At 45.9% G+C, this 24,906-nt stretch overlaps 1 pseudogene; it reads left to right on the plus strand.

Annotated features, from left to right (window-relative positions):
- Positions 1 to 1,705: 1,705 nt before the first annotated feature.
- On the plus strand, positions 1,706 to 2,645 carry LOC125555425 (annotated as a pseudogene).
- Positions 2,646 to 24,906: the final 22,261 nt, after the last annotated feature.

Here is a 24,906-nt window from a genome sequence, read left to right on the forward strand (position 1 = left end):
AAGATGTTGATGGAGATTGCCCTCTCCCGATGAGAAGAGCGTTGGTGATGACGATGGCGGTGATTTTCCCCTCCGGGAGGGAAGCTTCCCCGGCAGAAGAGCTCCGCTAGAGCCCTAGATTGGTTCCGCCAAGGTTCCGCCTCGTGGCGGCGGAGTTTCTCCGAGAAGATGGCTTATGGTTTTTCCATCAAAAGACTCTATATAGCAGAAGATGGCCACCGGAGGGCCACCAGGGGGCCCACGAGGTAGGGGGTGCGCCCAGGGGGGTAGGGCGCGCCCCCCACCCTCGTGGGCAGGGTGTGGCCCCCCTGGAGAAGTTCTTGCTCTCAGTATTTTTTATATATTTGGAAAACATCTTCCGTGAAGTTTCAAGACTTTTGGAGCTGTGCAGAATAGGTCTCTAATATTTGCTCCTTTTCCAGCCTAGAATCTCAGCTGCCGGCATTCTCCCTCTTTATGTAAACCTTGTAAAATAAGAGAGAATAGACATAAGTATTTTGACATAATGTGTAATAACAATCCATAATGCAATAAATATCGATATAAAAGCATGATGCAAAATAGACGTATCATGGAGATCATGAAGGTGGATCTCAACACCGTGTCGCCAAGGAAGAGGCCGTGGTTCGAGAAGATGCAGGCCGACATGCTCAAGTTCGACGACGAGTGATCTCATGGCGGCAAGCGCCATCCTTTTTTTGTATGCCGGCAAGTGTGCTGGCATGACCACGGGGCTGCGATGGCGTGGTCGAACTCAAGTCCCACCCCTTTTTGTGTGGTGGCATGTGTGCCGGCCGCTGGCGAGTGCGCAACATGAACTGTGTGGTGATATTTTTTGAAGCCAGCATGGTGCCGGCAAGAGACATGGCTGCTGTTATGATCTATGGCCACGGGCCTTTTTAAAAAATTGAGTGCGGACATGAAATGGATCGGCGTGTTAGGTGCACCGCCGACCCAAATCTAAAACAGGGCGGACACCGGGTGAGCGGCCGACCCAAACAGACAAAAAAGGACAAAAGTGTCGTCCATTTGGTTGGCCCATTGAAGTTGCTCTTATTATAACTGTTCCATAATCTATGTTAAACGATATCCAAATGTGCATATTTAGGTAAAGATTATGAGGAAAATTAAAAATCCTAGTAATATTTATCAGCACAACTGCTTCATCCTCAACCATGGTTTTGGGTACCGGGCGGAATTTTCGAATACCGCCCGGTATCCGCGTTTCTCGCCACCCCACGAGAAAAATATGTACCGAGCGAAAAGATTTGAATTTAAACTCTAATAGTTAGGTTCGGAACTTTCGAAGAACAGTTAGGCATCAGTGGCGTAGTGGTAAACGTGGCCTTACTTATTCTTCCCTGTGATGCAGTTAAAAATACATGGGGCTGGACTGATTCGATCTTGCAACCTCAAGGCACGATAAGTTCATATAGGAGTACGAGCTAACCACTGCCCCAGAAGGTCGATTGTTGGCGAAAACGAGTCCAGATGCAATCTATACATCATTCAGAGTTTTGAATTCAAAATTCAGATTTAAATTTTGTCCGAAATTTTTTCGGGATTTCGCGGTTACCGCGGTAACCGGGAATTTCGGTGCCCCACGAGAAAAAAGGTGCACTCGGAATCCAAATCCTTGTCCCCAACTGTACTAGCAGGCCACACCAGCGTGATCATCTCTCCATATATGGACCACATCCAGGCGGCACAGGCCAGAGTTACTTAGAAATAGCACTAGACTCTGCGCAAGATCAGTCTGCTGCCAAAGAAGCGAGCGAGATGGCCCGGCTCCTCTCTTTCGTCCCCATCTCCCTCCTCCTGCTAGCTAGCCTCGCCGCCGGCGCCGGCGCCGCAGCAGCCGCGGATCCAGGGGAAGGGGGCCCCAGGATCAGCACACAGTACGCGAGCGAGGAGGAGTCCCGGTGGCTGGACCGCTGGGCGGAGAAGCATCTGCCCCACGGGCACGGTTCCGGCCAAGCCGGGCAGCGACGAGGAGTCGGCGCAACTCAGCCGCATGTTCCCCGGCAACGCCTACATCGGCCACATTGAGTATGACAAGGACCATCCGTATGTACCCTCCTTCTTACACCCATCATTCATGCGTGCCCACTTACTGAATCTTGCTCCGCTTGCTTTGCTACCACTCACGACCATACTGAATTTCGCTTCTGCTGTGCAGCTTTGGCAGAATCGTGGTGGATGCCTTCCACTCCAAAGCTCGCCAGGCCAAGCCGAACGATGATCCGCAGAACCACGAGGAGTCCCACTCCCACGCCGAGGTAGCTAGACGATGAATTCGGCGCGTATTGCATCAGTGATTCAACTTGTCTTGTGTTAATCCTTGTGATTCTCTTCGCAGCATGACGTGAAGGATCTTTAGGAGCGTTGGCACCTAGCCGGTGAGGCCGGCCGGCCATATCCATGACCTTGTCGATGGACGGAATAACGACGGATGACTGAGGAGTTCATTTCGTGCATCATTAGCCTGTTTTAGTAGCTATGGGGTTTGTCCTCAGAGAGATTAGTCGAGTCGTTGTCTACTGTCTAGTAGTAGTAGTAGTAGTAATTCTGGTTTATTCTGCCGTGTGGTGCTCTCCATTTGCAATTTGTCTTTGTTTAGCTAAATCCATTTGGTTATTTAGAAATATCTCTTAGTACTTCTTGGATCTAGATTCCATTAAAGCAGATGTAAAATCATCTAAAGAACCGTAATCAAACCCATACTGCGCAAAAAAAGACTAAATCACACTGCTTCCTCCGTATAAAGTTCATGTGGGACAAAATTTGAATAATGTCAAGTTTTTGGGACCGAGGTACGTAGTACACAACAAGGAATACGGAACATGCAGTTTTTCATTATTTGAAAACATGGTGCAGGTTCATGAAAGAAATAAATAACGGGTGAGAAAAGAATTTCGCATGCTGCGAAATCAAGCAAATATTGATGGCCAACCCTTTTACCGTGAAACAAAGAATCGGTTTCACTTTCAACTTTGTACTGGCGAGCAAACGGAAGCCACATGTGCATTCAACACACACTTTAATTTGGCTGACAAGTGAGAATCCGGCCAGCAGCAACCGTCTGGTAGTACACTACTACTTTTACTGAGGTCGTTGAGGCAGACGCTCCATGCATCAGTTTGATCGATCACACCAAAGTTGAGGTAGCACCGGTAGCTCATGCATGATCACCCCCCACAAAGTGTGTGGGGTTTTGTACTGCATGCAGCTGATCTTGTAGTTGTTGGAAATATTAACACCATAATGATTAATCTAATCCACGAGTAGATAATAAACATAGCAATCACAGTAGTATGCACTTCATACCGATACCTAAGCATGTGAGCATGTATAATACATAGGACCGAAACATCTATGAACACAACATATACGGCTAGCACATATGAACAAGCAAATCACACAAACATCTATAAACACAACATATACGGCTAGCACGTAAAGTGTGTGGGGTTTTGTACTGCATGCAGCTGATCTTGTAGTAACTTGTTAGGGCATCTAAGCCAGTAGGGTTCGACCTCGGAAAGAGTATTGATTGAAGTCATTGTTTAGTAGTAGTAATTCTGGTTTATTCTTCAGTGTGGTGGCCTCCTGCAAGTTCCTGTAAAATCCATTTTGTTATTCAGAAAGGTCTCTTATTACTTGTATATAATCTAGTGAAGCAAATGTGAAATCATGTAAAGAGCGGAATGAAACACCAAGCGAAAAAATACACTAAACCACAAGGACGAGGATTTACGGCAAACAAGTGCGGGGGCACTCAGGCCCCTGGTGCCAGCTTTTTATTTTGGCTTCCGATTTTCAAAGTTCTATATCTTTTCAATGAAAATTTCAATGAAGTTATGTTTCATATTTGTGTTTCTCGCGACCAACGCTTTGAAATAAGATCCATTTTAAATATATTTTGATGACTTTTGAAAAAATGTTAAGTTTTAATGTTTGAAACTTAGTACGAGTGACCGATAAAAATCAACTATTTTGTGTCTATGACCGACAGAAACAAATGTTTAAAATTATATCTCTGAAACTTGATGAAACTAGGCATTTTTTTGATGCAAAAGCGGTAAGTTTCGTCATCGAAACTTAATACTTTTTGAAGGATTTTCGTTTTCACTGCGATCTCGTGCGGGATTCATCTACTTCACGAACCGCGAGGCAAATCGAGTGGACGATAGAGCTTGGCAGGTGAGTGCCCCTGCGAATATCCGTAAATCACTATTTCAGCTAAATTTTATGAAATTTGACATTGTACGAGATTTCAGATATATTAAGGCCCAACCGACCCTCCAAGGGCACCTCTAACCGATCCCCAATAACTGGTGGTTAAAAGGAGTAAAAACCCGGTTTTATTTGTCTAACCGGGACCTAGCCGATCCCCGATACTCCATAGTGGAGGATAAATTATCCTCAGCCGCCTCCACGGCCCTAATTTTTACTCCATCATGTGGCAACTGAGTAAAAAAGAGCCCCTCTCTTCATCTTCCTCTCCGCCTCCTCTGCCTCCTCTTCCCCCATCCTCGCCGCTGATCAGCAATAAGGATCCACGCCCGCGGCGCCGCATCGTTGTGCCACGCCGCCTCGCCTATGCGCCCCCACCCGCATCTTCCCGAACCTCCCTCCGCCACGGCAGCCGCAGAGGACATACCTAGGCATCCGCCGGCGAGCATGGGGGATGTGGGTGGAGGAGATCACCGACCGGGAGACCCACAAAAAAAGTGGCTCGGGTCGTTCCACACGGTGGAGCTCGCCGCCCTGGAGTATGACCGGTGGCATGATAGGATCCACGGCGCCGTGCCGCGCCTCAACTTCCCGTGGGGGACGGCCCCCGCCCTCCTCGTCCCGGTGGCGCAGGGGGGTGGTGGATGCGGCGACGGCTCGGGAGGACCGAGAGGCGGCGAGGTACATGGCGAGCTCCGCCACCAGCACCCTGAGGTCGTGGAGGCGGAGCAGGCGGTCGACTGGAAGGTCATCGTCATCTCCGACGACGAGGCCCAGCTGACCCTCTAAGGCCCTTGTTTTTGAATGATTTTTTTCCAAAAAGGTGCTATAATGACATGTTTTGTACTAGAACAAAATTTGAATCTCAGAATGCCAAATATTTTTGGGCGGAGGTAGAATACAACAAGGAAAACTGTACAAGCAGGAGAGAGAGAGAGAGATGGTGGAGATTCATGAGTAAAATAAATAATTAGCAGGAAAAATATTCGGTATGCTGCAAAAATCCAGGAAAAAAATCTGGGTAAAATCCAGGAAATATTGATGACCCGTGAAACAAAGGATATGTTTTCAACTTTGTACCGACGAGCAAACCGAAGCCACATGCATTCACTCAACACTCAACACACACTTCCTTTCAAAAAAATAAAATAAAACTCAATCCACACATTGGCTGAGAAGTGAGATAACTCCTGCCACCAGCAACTGCCTGGCAGTAGTACTTGTCTTGAGGCAGTTGAGGCAGACGCTCCATGCATCAGTCAATCGATCACACGTAAGTTGAGTAGCACCGGTGACTCATGCATGATCACCAATATCACTCTGCTCTCTGCACATGGTGTGTGGGGTTTTGTACTGCAGCTGATCGTCTATGGATGTCTGATATCAAATCATTTATACATGATACAACATCATTTATACGGTAAAGGAAATGTGTACAGGAAAATAGAAAGGAGACAAAGGTAGGGGATGGCTGGTTTAGAACAAAGAAAAATATATGAAAATAACATTTCTGTAGGTGCAATATAAAGCTGCAGCAAATATCTAGGAACAGCTTCTCTTTTACTCTGAAACAACACCGCTTGTTTTGACTTTTCACTACCCCTGACAAGCAAACAGAGAGCACGTGCATCAAACACACACTTTGTCAGTCAAACGGCTCCATGACCATAGGCTGATGACATGCATTGAACTGCCCACAAGCTAGTAGCAGCAGCTGGCACATACATGATCACCCTACGGCCGAGTAGATCAGGTTGCCGACGGTCTCTCATCCTAAAGCATGTTCAGCATAAAACAGCCGCCGGTCAAGCAAGATCCTCAAGCAACATAAAACATCCCACAATAACAAACAAGATGTTGGAAATAATGTGATGGCTATCATTGGTATAATTTCGAACCTTTTTTTTGGGGGGGATTTCGAATCTACTCAAGTGACATGAATGACAAAGATTTATCCACCAAAAATAATTTGGCATACATAAGGATGAAAACAAATAGGGTGACATATACTAACATGATAAACCTAGTTTCACAGATAATAACATGACTAGCAGATTGACCAAGAACAATACAAATCACGGGGTGAAATTTCCCTTATAGTGGGGTTGTTTATGAACATGACGACGGGGAGTCGAGGAAGTAGCGGATGTAGACGAAGTCGAGGAAGAAGGGCAAAGAAGTCGTGCGAGCATTTCCCAGAAATGTTAGCACCCAACTACCCATTGGGTCACCGATCGTCGGGGTATGTCCGAGAGTAATGTTGTGTCCTCGCCTGCTGCACGGCAGGGCGAGGAGCGAGGAGACTTGGTGGCTGTGGGCTCAGAAGAGAACATAAGGATGGTATTTCAAGTGGTGACTCTCTCGGAAGGGACGTTTCCCTCTTATAGGGCCAAATTGATAAATCATAGAAAAAACGACTGGCTATATGCCATGAACCACCCCCGGCATATCTCCACTACCAACTAACACACTAACAACATGTTGATGTGCATAGCTTATCCTCGGATAGTGTATTAGATAGATGTGGGATAAGGTAAAGACCCTACTAACAAAAAATGAACTGTAAATTACCCACTCCGCGGCCGCGTGTTGTCAAACACGAGTGTACACACATGTGGGTATATATTTAACATGGTTCTCTCGTCCTCTCAGGAAAAGGTTTACGTGAGGTGCCCTTATATGTTAGTCCAAACATTTGTCCGTTTGGGCATCTATAGCCGTGCCCCCTAAATTTTGAACTCGTTAAGCCATGCAAACTCTTGCAGCGTAGAATTGCAAACAAGCCACTAGCAAATTTGATTTAAAGATTCTAGATAAACAAGATGCAACTACAGAAATAGAAACTACATACTGCAAACTACTCCTCGTCTGAGGTGATCGGGATCACCCCCTCGCTGGAGTCGCGGGCCTCATGGTCATTGTTGGCGTGAGGCATCTGATCGTCCTCGTTTGCAAAGTTATCCTCCCGCCCTTGTTCATGGATGAAGATCGTGTGGTGGTTCATCGACACCACCCGCTCATCCTCGATGGACTCTAGGATGGAGCAGTTTTTGGCAATGAGGGTCGAGTTGATGTAGAGCTCAGTGAGGACGGTAGCATCTGCTCTCCCTGCCTCGATTTGCACCTCCACTGCAAGGTGGACGTACACCATGGTGAGGCTATTCTATCCTCACGCAGCCTCCATTGAGAAGTGGGGGATGGCGCCCCCTCCCCGCCTCCGCCGCCGCGGGTGTCCGCCATCTCCAACCCAGGACGACATGGTCAACCGCTAGGACCGTCTCCTTCGAGCACAGGGCATCCCCTCCTCGTCTGAAGTTGGAGGAAGAACGGCCGCAAAACAGACCTCCATCGCAATCTAGGGGCGGCGCTCCTGCGTGAGAAGCTGGTAGTACGTGATCTTCCGCGTACCATTGTTGGACAGATGCGGCACTGTAATGTGAGCTCGGACACAGACGGGTGGGGACATGGTATGACAGCGCAAACGAGAGGGGAAGGGGAAATAACAGAGGCCACTGGTTTTTTGATCGCCGCCCGGCTTAAATTACCAATGCTTGACTTGTCAGGAGGCGCGCCAGAGCGGCGCCATGAATGCGGGTAGCAATTCGGTGAGATCCAGGACGGACCGATGGGTTTCCCATTGGTCCCACTGATAAGTCTGATGCGGCGGATGCGCTCTCGCGTGTTCACACGGTCTCAAATCCGCCCCACATATGGACTGTGTTTGAGGGGTGCTGGACAAATTGAGCGTATGGGCTGGCTATAAGGTGTTCAGTTGAACGACTTTTTTAAGTCCTGGCAATGACCAGGCTGTCTGCCCGCATGTTTCGGGGGAGGTTTGAGGGGTCCGGTTGTAGATGGCCTTAGGGGGTGTTTGATTTGCTGGCTGTCCATACACTAGTAGAAAAAAGGTCATTTGTCCCGGTTCATAAGGCCCATCTGTCCCGGTTGGGGAACCGGGACTAAAGAATCGTTACTAATGCCCTAGACCTTTAGTCCTGGTTCTTATACTAACCGGGACAGATGGGCCTCCACGTGACCGCTCCGGCGAGCCCAGGCACGAGGGCCTTTGGTCCCGGTTGGTAGCACCAACCGGGACCAATAAGTTTCCACGCGTTAGCATTTCAGGGGCTAGTTTTTTTTTTGAAAGGAGGTGGTTTAGGGGTTTTGGGGGTTAATTTAGGTTGGTATAGGTAGCTAATAGAGAGATGTGTCCTCTCTTATCTCCGTGCTACTGCTACTGCTATGCCTAAACATGACTTAGATTGAAGGGAGGCAACATGTGGTGCATGTCGAAGGTAATACTAATCCTAACTTGATCAAGTTTGGATTGTACTACTTTCGACATGCACCACATGCATGTTGCCTTCGCTTCAATCCAATCCATGTTCATTTCACCCGCTGATATATAATAACTCTTCATGCTCGCATCATGCATCATCATATATAATAACAAGTCTACTAATCATCATCATACAACTTCTATTCGTTATTAATAACAAGTCATACGATCATCATCCTCATAGTCATCGAACCAACTCTACTTAATTGTTCTTAGCACATGATCATCAGTATTAGGTAGGACCTAAATACCCTCTTTAAGGTAAAATAGCATAAAACAGTATAGACCCTGACTCTCCATTATGGAGAATGGAGATCATCGTGTCTCCAATTCTTGCGCTTCACTTCCTTTTGCTTCCAAGAACCTCCTTACGACTGTCCATACATTTTTTCCATCCTTTGATTTGCATGTCTCCATTCTTTTTAGAAATCTGGTATGGACAATTGAGATTCGTAGGATGACCTCGCTGTATGTTCAAAACATTAAGGCTACCTTTCTGATACATCAAATGAGGCGCACAATTCTCTGGGATTATCTGTTGAAAAACATAGTAATAACTTCATAGTTAGCAATGATGTACTGGTTTTAGAAGTATGCAAAAGATGCACGGATGTCGTAATAGTAAAAAATCTTACCAAGGTATTTGCATGGTAGTTACCGTAGTTCAACACATGCACTAGTGGCGCGTATTGACAATAATGTTGAGGAGTTTGATTGTAGATATTGTAATTCTCAATGTCAGTACAAAATCCGACCAGATGATTTTTCTCCTTATAAGTTAATCCAGAGCCATCGGTGTAGTGGGTTTTGTCTACCATCTCCTGCACATTCTTTGAAGAATAAAAATAAGCTGTCAATGGAAATAAGCTGTCAACTATTTTGAAATAAACAATATAAATTAGCTAATAACTATGTTTGAGAAACTAAACTCACATAGCGGTAGAATTGAAGGCGTATCAACAAGGACCCAAATGTCCATATTGTCTTGCTCGATTTCAGGATCACCAAGATCCATGGTGACAAGCATACCCTTATCAAAACCATACATCTTGCAAAGTGCTTCCCATTTTTTGCAACCAAAATGGGTTACGCTCTCAGAATTGTACAGTTTTACTTCAAAATCCACATCATGATGAGTTCTTAGGTGAATTTTCTTTGTTTCAAAACTTTCATGGTCTTCAAAATCCATCATCTTCAAGACATAGCGCCTTGCATGGCATGGGATAAGCTACTCGAATTGTAAAAGATGAAAATTACACGTTGAAATAGTTGTAGTCATGCTTAATTACGAAAAACACTTGTCATCGTTGCGTATCGTTTCAACATCGAAGGTCTTCTCGAGCTTAATGTTGAAGCGCCGATCATCGTCCAGGTGAGGCATGTCGCATAGACCTCGATCGTCGTGGCACCAGCTGCACTCCCCCGGGAGACTTTCCTCGTCTGATGACGACATTTCCTACGTTCACAATTCAAAGATTAAACTTGTACAATTAAATATATATACTACAAAAACTAAATTAGATTATTATTATTCGTCACGGGTTGACTATCGATCTGTCGAGTCTTTTCTTGAAAACTCTCAGCTCACGTGGTGTATATATTCGACTCTCGGTGATGGTCGCTCCTCACTTTGTCCCCGAGTGCATTACACCAAAATGTCTAGCACACGGGAATGAAGGAGAAGCGAACCCCACAACAACAGTCGGGATTCTTCGTCCTCTCATATATATATGGTGGAACTCTCCCTCACTGATTCCTCTCTGACATTTGCGACCGTCGGTGATGGTCCTTACTCCTTCTTCCCCTAGTGCATAACAAAGGTCTAGCACCCAGAGAAGAAGGAGAAACGACCCCCACGACAACAGTCGGGCTTCTTCGTCCTCTCATATATGGTGGAGACTCGACAGACTTAAAGTAAACCCGAAATATCGTTTAATTATCTTTCTAAAAAAGGATTTGGCTGGTCTCACCTCGAGGTCAGAGGGGGTCGGTGATGAGGACGACGGCGGGGATGATGGAGGGGCGCTCCTAGATTTCTGCGAAAACAAAAACCCTATAAGCTATCAACTAATCATATGCATACGCCTTGCATAGTGCTCTCTAATTTTAGCATTCAAAGTAGGTGTAGTTTTCCAATTTGAGCATTCAATAAGCAAAATCAAATCGCAAAATAAAGTAGTATTAAAATTAGGATGGATTCAATTATAAGCAAAACTACATCATCTCTTGCGTCCGTACATCGTCGAATATTATCACTAATACACCTCGAATACTATCATACATATAACATCGCTAGTACAGCTAGAACCGTAGCGCCCGACGGGTATCGGCACGGGCGGTGGACACCCAAAGAGAAGGAACCATCACAGGATCGCTCCAGTGAGATCCCTGAAGAACCTGCCAGGTATTGTCGAACCTGCCCTCCAACGCAACCATGTAGCGACGGACGTGCTCGTCCTCCTCGCTGACACAGTGACGTACCACCTCCGCGGTGTCCGGAAGCCTCAGCACCGTCACTGGCCCATGCGACCGCCACCAAACAAGGATCGGGTCAACGACGGGCTGGCTCCTCACCAACCTACGCCTCCCGGAGGGTAGCACATCCCAAAACCATCCCGGCGGAGCCCAATCCCGGACATGGCCCCTCTGATCAAGCCGGCCTCCTCCGCCAAGTCGACGATGAGGATGCGGGATAGGCATCGTCGACGTCGATGCGGGAATAATTGCTTTAATTAAAAAGATAAACTAGTTCTACTAATTTTCTTGCTAAAAATAAACTACTTCTATAGTAAAATAAACTAGTTTTATTAAATCAAGTAGTTCAACTACTAAGCACTTACTATAAATAGAATAAAGTAGTACTTACTAAAAATAAACTACTTATATATATAGTAAAATAAAGTAGTTTTATTAAATCAACTAGTTCAACTACTAATTAATTAAGCACTTTCTAAGTAGTACTTACTAAAAGTTATTGGGGAGAAGGGGTATATCGACAACGACATACTCGATAAAAAAATAAGAAGAGGAAGAAGAAGAAGAAAATGAGGAGAAGAAGAAAGGAATAGAGGAGGAGATCGAAGAAAAAAAAGAGGAGAAGAAGAAGGAATAGAGGAGAAGAAGAAGAAATAGAATAATAGAAGAAGAAAAGAGGACTTTTCCTCTTTTTTTCTTCTTTTTCATCTTCTTATTTATTTCTCCTCTTCTTCCTCTCATCTTCTTCTTATTCTTCTTCTTCTTCTCCTTCTTCCTCTTCTTATTTTCCTTTTTTCTCTCCTTTTTCTTCTAAATATGAACATATACATAAATGACTTTGATCATACACAATTTTCCTATACATACACAATATGGACATATACATAAATTGACAAACAAAACTCTATGAAAAAAATCATAAAAATTTTATGAACAAAAATACAACAGAAAAAAATCATAAAAATTCTATGAACAAAATCTAAACTACACATCTAAATTAATACAACTAAATTACAACAACTAAATTAACTACAAATCTAAACTACACATCCAAATTAATACAACTAAATTACAACATCTATAAATAGGGGGCGCGACGGCGCGGCGGCAGCGGCGGTGGTGGCGGCGGCCATTACAGGGAGGAGGAGGAGGGGATCGGCGGGCAGCGCTCACAGGGTGCGCAGCGACGGCGACGAGGAGGCAGGGCCGACGACGTCGGGGCAGGGGTGGCGTGGGGCGGCGACGGCGTCGGTCCGGGGCGGGACGGCGTCGGTCCGGGGCGGGACGGCGTCGGTCCGGGGCGGGACGGCGTCGGGGCGGCGCGTCGGAGGCAGGGCGACGACGGCGATGGCGAGACAGGGGGGCAGCCTGGCGGCGTCGCGGCGGGGGAATGAGAAACTGAACGAAAAATTTACAAGTCCTGCTTATATAGACGAGGCATTGGTTCCGGTTCGTGGCGCAAACCGGGACCAATGCCCCCTTTAGTCCCGGTTGGTGCCACCAGCCGGGACCAAAGGTCAGTTTTCGGCAGCCCAAAAGGTGGGAAGCGGCTGCCTTTGGTCCGGTTCGTGGCACCAACTGGTACCAAAGGGGGCATTCGTACCGGTTGGTGCCACGGGCTGGTTCCAATGCCCCCCTTTAGTCCTGGTTGGTGGCACCAATCGGGACCAAAGGTCTCGTTCCACCCGTACCCAAATGTTTAGTCCCACCTCGCTAGCTGAGAGGGGCGCGCAGTGGTTTATAAGCCCCACTGCCGCACCCCTCTCGAGCTCCTCTCCATTGCAGGCTTTCGGGCCTAATTGTCACTGGGATGTCTGATGGGCCTACTGGGCCTTCTGTGGGCCTGAATCCTGGCCCATGGATGGGTTTCTAGTCGTATTTAGACCTGGAGGCCCCGTAGGTGGCATATTTTTTATTTTTTCCCTATTTTTTGTTTTCTTTTTTGCTTTATTTATTCTGTTTTGTTTCTACTTACAACAAAAAATTTATTTTATTTTATTTTGCTATTAAAGTTTCTAACAAAAAAAGTTCTTTATGAAAATTCTTTTTGCTTTTAATAATTTTGAACAGAAAATACTTTGATAATTTTAGTTGCATCAATTTTATATGTAATTTTAGTTTCAATAATACTAGAGGTTGCTTATAATGTTTTGAACAGAAAATACTTTGATAATTTTAGTTTCATGAATTTTATTTATGTTATTAAAGTTTATTTTATTTTATTTTATTTTGTTTTGTTTCTACTTATATATTTTATTAAATTTTATATTATTTTGTTTCTAATTACTTACTTAATTTATTTTATGATAATTCTTTTTGCTATTAAAGTTTGTAACAAAAAAGTTCTTTATGAAAATTCTATATAATTTTAGTTGCATAAATTCTATATAATTTTAGTTTCAATAATACTAGAGGTTTATAAAATGCAACATTCAAAGCATTTCAACAAAACAGACAATCTGTTTTGAGATATCAGAGTTTCATACGGAAACTCGTCTGTTACAACATGCATTTCAAATGAACTAGGAAAAGGTTAAAAGTTGGCATGGTATTATCATAATAGTTGTGGACAGAAAGTCTTCACTTTTTCTTCGCTTGTGTGCTTTGCTTATTGCACCGTAACCATGGATAATCTTCATTGTTTATCAGGATGCTTGGGTCAGTCTTGACTTTGAAGGGAGGAATTTCATGAAACTTTTCATAATCTTCGGACATGTCTGTCTTGCCCTCCACTCCCACGATGTCCCTTTTTCCTAAAAGAATTATGTGGCGCTTTGGCTCATCGTACGATGTATTCGCTTCCTTATCTTTTTTTTCATGGTTTGGTAGACATGTCCTTCACATAGATAACTTGTGCCACATCATTGGCTAGGACGAACGGTTCGTCAGTGTACCCAAGATTGTTCAGATCCACTGTTGTCATTCCGTATTGTGTCTCTACCTGTACCCCGCCTCCTGATAGATTGACCCATTTGCTCTTAAACAAAGGGACCTTAAAATCATGTCCGTAGTCAAGTTCCCATATGTCCACTATGTAACCATAATATGTGTCCTTTCCCCTCTCGGTTGCTGCATCAAAGCGGGCACCGCTGTTTTGGTTGGTGCTCTTTTGATCTTGGGCGATCATGTAAAATGTATTCCCATTTATCTCGTATCCTTTGTAAGTCAATACAGTCGAAGGTGGTCCCCTGGACAACGAGTACAGCTCATCACAAACAGTGTTGTCACCTCTGAGACGTGTTTCCAACCAACTGCTGAAAGTCATGATGTGTTCACATGTAATCTAGTCATCACACTGCTTCGGGTGTTTGGAGCGCATACTGTTCTTGTGTTCATCGACATACGGGGTCACCAAGGTAGAGTTCTGTAGAACTGTGTAGTGTGCTTGAGACCAAGAATGCCCGTCCCCGCATATTATTGTGTCCGCTCCTAGCGTGCCTTTTCCAGTCAGTCTCCAATCATACCGCGATTTAGGGAGACCTATCTTCTTAAGGCCAGGAATGAAGTCAACACAAAACCCAATGACATCCTCTGTTTGATGGCCCATGGAGATGCTTCCTTCTGGCCTAGCACGGTTATGGACATATTTCTTTAGGACTCCCATGAACCTCTCAAAGGGGAACATATTGTGTAGAAATACGGGGCCCAGAATGACAATCTCGTCGACTAGATGAACTAGGACGTGCGTCATGATATTGAAGAAGGATGGTGGGAACACCAGCTCAAAACTTACAAGACATTGCGCCACATCACTCCTTAGCCTTGGTATGATTTCTGGATCGATCACCTTCTGAGAGATTGCATTGAGAAATGCACATAGCTTCACAATGGCTAATCGGACGTTTTCCGGTAGAAGCCCCCTCAATGCAACCGGAAGCAGTTGCGTCATAATCACATGGCAGTCATGAGACTTTAGGTTCTGGAACTTTTTCTCTGGAATATTTATTCTTCCCTTTATATTCGGCGAGAAGCCAGTCGGGACCTTCATGCTGAGCAGGCATTCAAAAAATATTTCATTCTCTTCTTTGGTAAGAGCGTAGCTGGCACGACCTTCATACTGCTTCGGAGGCATGCCGTCTTTTTCGTGCAAACATTGCAGGTCCTCCGGTGCCTCAGGTGTATTTTTGTCTTCCCATACATGCCCAAGAAGCCTAACAGGTTCACGCAAAGGTTCTTCGTCACGTGCATCATGTCGATTGAAGAGCGTACCTCTACCTCTTTCCAGTAGGGTAGGTCCAAAATATAGATTTCTTCTTCCACATGGGTGCACGTCCCTCAGCGTCATTCGGAACAGCTAGTCCGTCGGGACCCTTTCCAAATATTACGTGTAAATCAGAGACCATATCAAGTACGTGATCACCGGTACGCATGGCGGGCTTCTTTCGGTGATCTGTCTCGCCTTTGAAATGCTTGACTTTTTTTCGACATTGATGGTTGGTCGGGAGAAATCAACGATGGCCCAGATACACATTCTTCCTGCATCTGTCCAGGTATATACTTTCGGTGTCAGCTAAACAGTGCGTGCATGCGTGGTATCCCTTGTTTGTCTGTCCTGAAAGGTTACTGAGAGCGGGCCAATCGTTGATGGTTACAAACAGCAACGCATGCAGGTTAAATTCCACCTGTTTGTGCTCATCCCACACACATACACCATTTCCATTCACAGCTGTAAAAGTTCTTCAACTAATGGCCTTAGGTACACATCAATGTCGTTGTCGGGATGCTTAGGGCCTTGGATGAGAATTGTCATCATAATGAACTTCCGCTTCATGCACATCCAAGGAGGAAGGTTATACATACATAGAGTCATGGGCTAGGTGATGTGATTGTTGCTCTGCTCTCCGAAAGGATTAATGCCATCCGCGCTTAAACCAAAGCATACGTTCCTTGGGTCACCTGCAAACTGAGCCCAGTACTTTCTCTCGATTTTTCTCCACTGCGGCCCGTCAGCGGGTGCTCTCAACTTCCCGTCTTTCTTACGGTCCTCACTGTGCCATCGCATCAACTTGGCATGCTCTTCGTTTCTGAACAGTCGTTTCAACCATGGTATTATAGGAGCATATCACATCACCTTTGCATGAACCCTCTTCCTGTGGGGCTCGCCCTCAACATCACCAGGGTCATCTCGTTTGATCTTATACCACAATGCACCGCATACCGGGTGTCGTGGTTTTGTCACGGCAGATGTCCTAGAGAAAGGACTTAGTCGTGGAGCCATCGCGACGGGTTAGCTTGAAGGGGTTAAAGCGGACACAGGGACGCAAGAGAGTTTATACTAGTTCGGCCCCTTCGATGAAGGTAAAGCCTACGTCTAGTTGTGATGGAATTGATGGGGTTTCGATGACTAGGGAGCAAACAAGCTTCGCCTATGTCTCGAGTTGTTGTCTGTTATCCTTGAACCGCCGCCGGGTCGTCCCCTTATATACACGGGTGACACCCGTCGGTTCACAGAGTCACAACACCGGCCGATATTCGTATCCGGGTTGGTCTCTCCTTATTCCTAACTTACAATACAAGTTTATATACAAATTCCGGTTTACAGCTACAAGTCTCGCACCGACTATGGGCCTTAGGCCCTCATTTGCCTTCTTGGGCTTTAACACTCTTGAACTACTGATGAAGTTGACCCGGCCCAGATAGGCCGGTTTACGCCCAGCAGTAATATCCCCAACATTAGGCCCCAGATTGATTTGAACGGGTTCATGTCAATCCTTTAACAAAAGCTTCATCTTCAACATCTTCTCATAAATTGGTGAACCGCCATGATGTCATCTTCTCTGATTGCTGTAAACCAGAGTGACGTCACCTGTCATAACGAAGATATCCATTATGCTTCTTTGTTTAATAGATATGCGGAAATCGAGGCGACAGCTCCGTTTCGTGGCCCCTTGATTGTCGCGCCTGACACATGTCCTTTGCCTTATAAATAGGACCGAAGGGTCATTTCCTTTCTCTTTCCCTTCTTCCCCTTCTGCTTCATCTTCCTCGCATCGCCCGGCTTCAGAGCTCCGCCGCCACCGTCGACCTCTGCCTCAACCTTGGCCTTCACTTACGCATCTCAAAACCATAGATCTATATGAACGTTTTGCTCATTGATTCGGTACTGCTCCTTTTGAACCTCTAAATATTTATCTCTTTTCTGAACTTGCTTCAGATCCAACGCTGTAGAGAAAACTTGTGAAACCTGTTTCTGCATACTTATCCATCCGCAATCTCAGTTGTTTCAATGTTTAGATCAGGCGGTTTAACCTTGTAGGAAAAACTTGCCAAACCGGTATATACCATTAGTCCCCTTGTTGAACCGCCAGATGTTGTTTGCTTCATAAAACTCCGGTTCAGATAGATCTGTCTCCGGTTTAACATTGCACATATCAATGTACCCTGATCAATGCATTTTTGAACCAGGATCTTCTACCTTGTAGATTTTATCATGGCCAAGCAAGTATATGAGTGCAATTGGGTTCCTTCTCGCGTCACAGAGTCTCAGCTGGACGATTTAGTCCTGATCGGTGCTTTAGGCAGCAAAGATACCATCCATTGGAGGGCTCCTGGCAAAGAATGCCCTCCCACACCTCAAGAAGGAGAGATCGTTGTTTTCGTAGATCACTTAGCCCGGGGCTTTAAACCGCCCGGTTCTAAATTTTACCGGGATGTTTTAGCCGATTTCCAACTCCATCCCCAAGACACTGGCCCCAACTCTGTTACAAATATGTGTCACTTCCAAGTGCTATGTGAGGCGTTTTTTCAAGAGGAGCCCACAGTGGAATTGTTCAGAGACCTTTTCCATCTAAACCGCCGTACTGAGTTTACTGACGGCTCTAATACGGAGTTGGGTGGCGTGGCGATCCAGAAAAGGAAAGAGTTCACATACCCTCACGCTAAACTGCACAACCACCCCAAAGAGTGGAATCAGACATGGTTCTATTGCAAAGACACCTCCCCTGCTGGTGAGAATCCCTTGCCTGGCTTTCGTCTGGAGCGGCTCAGCAATACACACCCTTTTCCTCAAAGATTGACTGCCCAGGAGAGAAGCAAATATGCTCCTCAACTGTCAAAGCTTAGAGCCTTTATGGCCAACAGTTTAACAGGGGTTGATCTCGCTCGCTGTTGGATATCATGGAGCATACTGCCACTTAGTCAGCGCTTCGGTTTGATGTGCGAGTATACTGGCAGTGTTGATGACCCGCTGCGACATTCCAAAATCCAGCTTACCGATGAAGAAATCACAGAGGCTGTGAATAAGATGCTGAATGAACCGGAACACATCTGTGCTAGAAACGGCCTGCTTCTCTTCTGTGCCACCAACAAACCGCCAGCTGTAAGATTTTGATTTTTCTTTTTGCTGAATCTGTTATTGATATATCTGGTCATTGTTTAATATCAGTGTCTGTGTAATCAGGGCAATGATCTGTTTTGGAGCAAGAAACTGCCGCAGGAGAAACCAGAAAAACCAGACAAACCGGAAAGAGCAACTCGGCAAAAAACTAAAGTTGTGAAGAAGACTACCCACAGGAAAAGAACCACTGCATCCTCTAATCCGGCCCCTGATGATGATGTGGATAATCCGGACCTTGAGGTAGAGCTTGACTCACTTGGCTTATTTTTCATGCGTCTTATTGATGATGATATTTGTCAGGATGATGCCGAAGCCAGCCACGTGGATGCTGCAGAGGTAATTATTCTCTCTTCCGATTCAGAACCTTTGCCTTCACAAAAAATCCGTCAGGCAAACCGTAAAGTTAAATTTTCTCATCCTCTTGCTTATTTGGATCCTAAATTTCTTATGAAGACCCAACAACACGAAGCTCGTCGCACAACCCGGCACAGCGGCCAAGTAGTTACGTCCGCCGGTTTACCGAACAGTCCGGTTCGGAAACGCCGTTTAGAGGTCTCTAATTTGCTTGTCAGTTCTTGTCCTAAAGCGGGCTGCTTTCGTCAACCTCTTAATCCGTCTAACTCCGATTACCAGGTTACTTCCCACTCATCTTCTGGTGAGTCATCGGCTACTCAGCTGCCACCGCTTAAAACGGTGCTTGGGTAAGCTATATAATATTTGCAGCACATCGCCTTGGAACATATGCTGTATTTGATTTTGTTATTCCTTTCAGGGCCAAACCTAGGCCAAGCAAGAAGGCTCGCCTAGACAAAGCGGCCGAAGAAGATGCCTTCCTTGAACCGGGAAAGAGGCCAGATCTTGAAGCGACTATTCCTGAGGATATACCCAATGATCCACCGCAGCAAGACGACGATCTTATTGCTGAAGAAATACCTATTGATACCTCAAATCCTGTCAATTAGCCCACAAGCTCCATCCGGATTGAGAAATCGACCGGTCCAACAAAGCCTACTGACAAGCCAACAGCCCTAGTGCAAACCGGCGGTACCAAGGATGATGAGGTTGTCATTACTGGCACTGGCCATACTAAGCCAAGCAATCCTGTCGCTTTGTCCAAACATTCTGCCAAGGAAGAATTTGCTGCCTTTGGCAAAGGCAAGTGGAATGCTGATCTCGCGACTTACGCTGCTCTGAACACCCAAGATATCCATTCCGGCTACCTGAACCGGCTGTATACCAGTCGTGACTATGAAGCTGGTCTGGTTAATATGATGAAAGATATATATGAGGTAACTTCCATATGCTCTTTCCCGCTTGTATGCTTCAATTCTTGCTGACTCTCCTAGCCCCCAAGGGCCGGCTTGTAATCTTCTTTCAAACCGGGACTTACTAATGTAAATCTTGATGCTTTGAAATTCGCTGATGTAGCCCCCAAGGGCCAGTTCAACTTAGCGTAGTTAAACCGGTACTTTAAGTAATTGAGATTGCCGCATCAGAATATATACGAGCAAATAGCCATTAGCCCCCAAGTGCCAAGTTGAATACTTGTATTGATCTTGGGACTTTGTAAGCAATTGAACGATGAAGATCGAATATGCATTAGCCCCCAAGTGCCAAGTGCATAACTTGTTATGTGGTTGGTACTTCAATCCTTGTACCGTTTTGTTGAAGCATATAATTGTCTGCATGCAGGCTGAGCTGAAGGCGAAAGAAAGCCAAGTCGCCGATCTCCAAGAAAACCTGAAAACTCAACAAGCTGAAACCTCCAAAGCAAAGGAGGAATTAGCCAGCGCTTTAAGCGCCATGGAACATCTTAAGGAGAGCTTCAAGAAGAAGCGGGCGGATTGGGCCACTGAAAAGTCCGCTTTAATCAAACGAGCAGAGGATGCCGAGGATGCACTAAAACCGGTGGCGGATGAACTGACCAGCATAAAGCGGCACGTGCATACCATGACCACTTTTATCTTTGGTAAGCCAATTTGACTTCTGAATTGACTCTGCCTTCTTACAGAGCTGCCGGTTTATTAACCCTTTATGATATTTCAGGGACATGCATTGGTCACTTGGGGTCAGATGTGCGGAAGAAATTGAAAGCCGCCTATACATTGGTTGAACAATTGTATACTGGTGCCCAGCGGATCATCTGTACCGCCTCCCATAACAAACCGGCGCCCACTTTGATTCAAGACACTCTGATGAAACTGTCGGTGCTTCCTGCCCGGGTTGAAGAGCTGAAGAAATCTGCTGCTCGAACCTGTGCGGTCAATGCCTTAATCCGGGCAAAAGCCTGGGTGCCGGATTTTGATCCTATTGAAGCGGCTCAGGGCTATCCCAGCTTGAAGGAAGACGGGTCAGAGTTTGGTGAAGCGGATCTGCGAGCAATAAACCGGGAGGTACGTCCGCTAGCTTGTCAATTGGCTGAAGAAGCAGACTTGTCTCATTATCAAGCCCAATATGACAATCAGAACATGCGAATAGCTGCACCAATCCATGAATTGGAAAATCTAATCCCTCCAATCCGTAAGCATACTTACGCTCCCGATATTGACCCATCATTGCTGATCCATGATGAAGCTGTTTTTCAAGCATTAATGGGAATCGACTGTACAACTGTTGATTTCCAGCCACTGGGTAGAGAAACGGAGGCTGAAGCGGCGCAGGATGACCCACAACCATCAGGCCAGGCTGGTGACCAAGCTTGAACCGGAAGCCGGTTTTAAAACTGTCTCTCCTTTGCGAAAAACAATGATATTATTATGGGCACCGTGTTGCCTTGTAATAGGCTAGCTGATACTTTTGATGTTGATATGCCTTCGTGCATAATTTGTTCTTCCTGTGGTGATGAACTTTCCAAAGCACTTTCTGCAATAATAAACTCTTCAAGTACCACCGCAGTTGTACCGTCAGGCGGAATATGATGTCTGCATATATGAAGTCAAAACATCCAAGAATTTTTAAGTATATGACCAAATTTTTGAGATACATAATACCTGCCATCGTTGAGCGTGAAGTTGGCTTGGCCAATCTTGAAGCGGAGTTTTGCAAACCCACACTGTTGGAGGAGATAACAGCTCCTGTATATATATGACGCTGGTTTACCATGTAAACCGTGTCGGGTTATAATAAACACCGTGTTACTCCATAAGAGGATGTTAACAACAAGGATCAAACCGGGCAAATAGTCTCCGGATTGACGTGAACTGTGTTCCGTCAATTGATTGGTTGAAAAACTTTATCGGTTAAAAAAACACAATAAAAAAGAAAAAAAAGGTATCTTGCAAAGAAAAGTGCGAAGCAAAAGCAATGACAAAACCGTTTGCAAAAAAGGTTTATTTGAGCTGATCAAATGGCGTTACCATGGCCGAACACGACCAAGCTCCCGTTAGGTGTAACTATGGTTCTAGTCAGCCAGGTCCCCAAATGAAACCGTGGCATTTATGCCGACCAAGTGGCATGGCAATGGTTCGGGTTTGACCAAGCCCCCAAGTGATTCTGTGGCCTTAGGCCGATCAAGAGGCATGACTGGTTCAGACGTGACCAAGTCCCCAAGTGATCTGGTGGCTCTCGCCTATCAAGAGGTATGGTATTGGTTCGGACACGACCAAACCTCCAAGTGATATAACATGATGCTTTTAAAAAGCGAACTCAAGGGGTAAACCGGAGGCCGCTTTAGAACAACTCCGTGTAACCACACATGATGTAAAAGAACAGATACCCCGCTTTAGCTGAGGTTCCAGTTTATTATTTTTAATCATAATATATACATCGTTGTAATATGTACATAAGTAGAACCAATGGCTCAGGTATAATAAGGCCTAAGATGAGCTATGTTCCACGGCCTGTTGGTCTCCTCCTCTGATGTACGTTAGTCCTTATGCTCTCGAATATCGATCAGATAGTATGACCCATTATGCAGATTCTTGCTGACCACGAAAGGCTCCTCCCAAGGTGGGGATAACTTATGCATATCAGTCTGATCTTGGATGAGCCGAAACACCAAATCTCCTTCCTGGAAGGTTCTGGTTCTGACTCGGCGACTGTGATAACGACGAAGATCCTGTTGGTAAATCGCCGATCGGGCGGCTGCTATGTCACGCTCTTCATCCAACCGGTCCAAAGCATCTTGCCGTGCTGTCTCGTTGTCCGCTTCAATATAAGCCGTCACACGAGGTGAATCATGAAGGATATCACTGGGGAGAACCGCCTCCGCTCCATAAACCATGAAGAACGGTGTGTATCCTGTTGATCTGTTGGGTGTTGTATTGATGCTCCATAACACAGATGGTAATTCTTCTACCCAACAACCTGGCGTTCTCTGTAAAGGAATCATGAGCCGGGGTTTGATGCCTCTCAAGATCTCTTGATTAGCCCTTTCTGCTTGACCATTGGACTGTGGGTGTGCCACTTATGAAACATCGAGCCGGATGTGCTCCCGTTCGCAGAACTCCTTCATGGCACCTTTGGACAAATTGGTACCATTATCTGTGATGATACTGTGCGGAAAGCCAAACCAGAAAATCACTTTTTTGATGAACTGAACCGCCGTGGCCGCATCACACTTGCTAACAGGTTCTGCCTCCACCCACTTTGTAAACTTGTCAACCGCCACCAGGAGGTGGGTCTTCTTATCTTTGGACCTTTTGAAAGGCCCAACCATATCCAGCCCCCAAGTCGCAAACGGCCAAGTAATTGGAATCATTCTCAATTCTTGAGTCGGTGCATGAGCACGTCTTGAAAATCTTTGGCAACCATCACATCGTCTGACCAGATCCTCCGCATCAGCATGAGCAGTTAACCAACAGAAGCCATGGTGAAACGCTTTGGCTACCAGAGATTTTGAACCGGCGTGGTGACCACAATCTCCTTCGTGGATCTCACGCAAAATTTCACGGCCTTCTTCAGGAGACACACAACGTTGAAACACTCCTGACACACTGCAATGATGCAACTCGCCGTTGATAATAGTCATAGACTTGGATCGCCGAATTATCTGTCGGGCCAGAGTCTCATCCTCTGGTAACTCGCCCCGGTTCTTGTACGCCAGGTAAGGAAGCGTCCAATCCGGAATAACATGAAGAGCTGCCACCAATTGAGCCTCCGGATCAGGAATAGCCAAATCCGCTTCACCAAGGATCTTGACCGACGGGTTGTGCAGCACATCAAGAAAAACATTGGGCGGGACCGGTTTGCGCTGAGAGCCCAGCCGGCTTAAGGCGTCCGCCGCTTCATTTTTCCGCCGGTCCACGTGGTCCACCTGATAGCCTTTGAAATGACCTGCAACAATATCCACCTCACGACGATATGCTTCCATGAGTGGGTCCTTGGAGTCCCAAGTGCCAGACACTTGCTGAGCCACAAGGTCCGAGTCACCGAAGCACTTAACTCGACTTAGATTCATCTCCTTAGCCATCCGGAGACCATGGAGCAAGGCTTCATACTCAGCTGCATTGTTAGTACAAGGGAACATTAAGCGGAGAACATAACAAAACTTATCACCTCGTGGGGAAGTTAATACGACTCCAGCCCCCGAGCCTTCCAATTGCCTGGATCCGTCAAAGTGAATGGTCCAATATGTGTGATCCGGCTTTTCTTCGGGTGCTTGCATTTCCGTCCAATCATTGATGAAATCAACAAGTGCTTGAGACTTAACCGCTGTCCGAGGCATATACTTCAAACCGTGCGGCCCCAGCTCTATACCCCACTTTGCAATCCGGCCAGTTGCTTCCCGGTTCTGGATGATATCTCCCAAAGGAGCAGAACTGACCACCGTAATTGGGTGCCCTTGGAAGTATTGTTTAAGCTTCCGGCTTGCCATAAAAACTCCATACACCAGCTTCTGCCAACGCGGATACCTTTGCTTGGACTCGATTAGTACCTCGCTGATATAATAGACCGGATGTTGAACCGGATGCTCCTTACCTGCCTCCTTTCACTCCACCACAATAGCCACGCTGACCGCCTGAGCATTAGCAGCAACATATAACAGTAACGGCTCCTTGTCAATGGGAGCGGCGAGCACAGGCGGATTGGCCAACTGCCGCTTTAAGTCCTCAAATGCTTCATCAGCGGCGGAACTCCAAACAAACTGATCCGTTTTTTTCAACATCTGATACAAAGGGATTGCCTTCTCACCAAGACGACCGATAAACCGGCTTAACGCGGCAATCCGGCCTGCCAGGCGTTGAACATCATTGATACACTTCGGTTTAGCCAGGGAGGTGATGGCCGTGATCTTCTCCGGATTAGCCTCAATTCCCCTGTTGGACACCAGAAAACCCAATAGCTTGCCCGCCGGTACACCAAAGACACACTTGTCGGGATTAAGCATCATCTTGTACGTTCTCAGGTTATCAAAGGTTTCCTTCAAATCATCAATCAGAGTCTCCTTCTCCCTGGACTTAACCACGATATCATCCACGTAAGCATGTACATTACGGCCAATCTGCTTGTGAAGACAATTTTGTACACACCGTTGATAAGTTGCCTGGGCACTCTTGAGCCCGAAGGGCATAGACACATA

The sequence above is a fragment of the Triticum urartu genome, chromosome 5 (assembly GCF_003073215.2).
Source record: "Triticum urartu cultivar G1812 chromosome 5, Tu2.1, whole genome shotgun sequence".
Classification (NCBI taxonomy): Eukaryota; Viridiplantae; Streptophyta; class Magnoliopsida; order Poales; family Poaceae; genus Triticum; species Triticum urartu.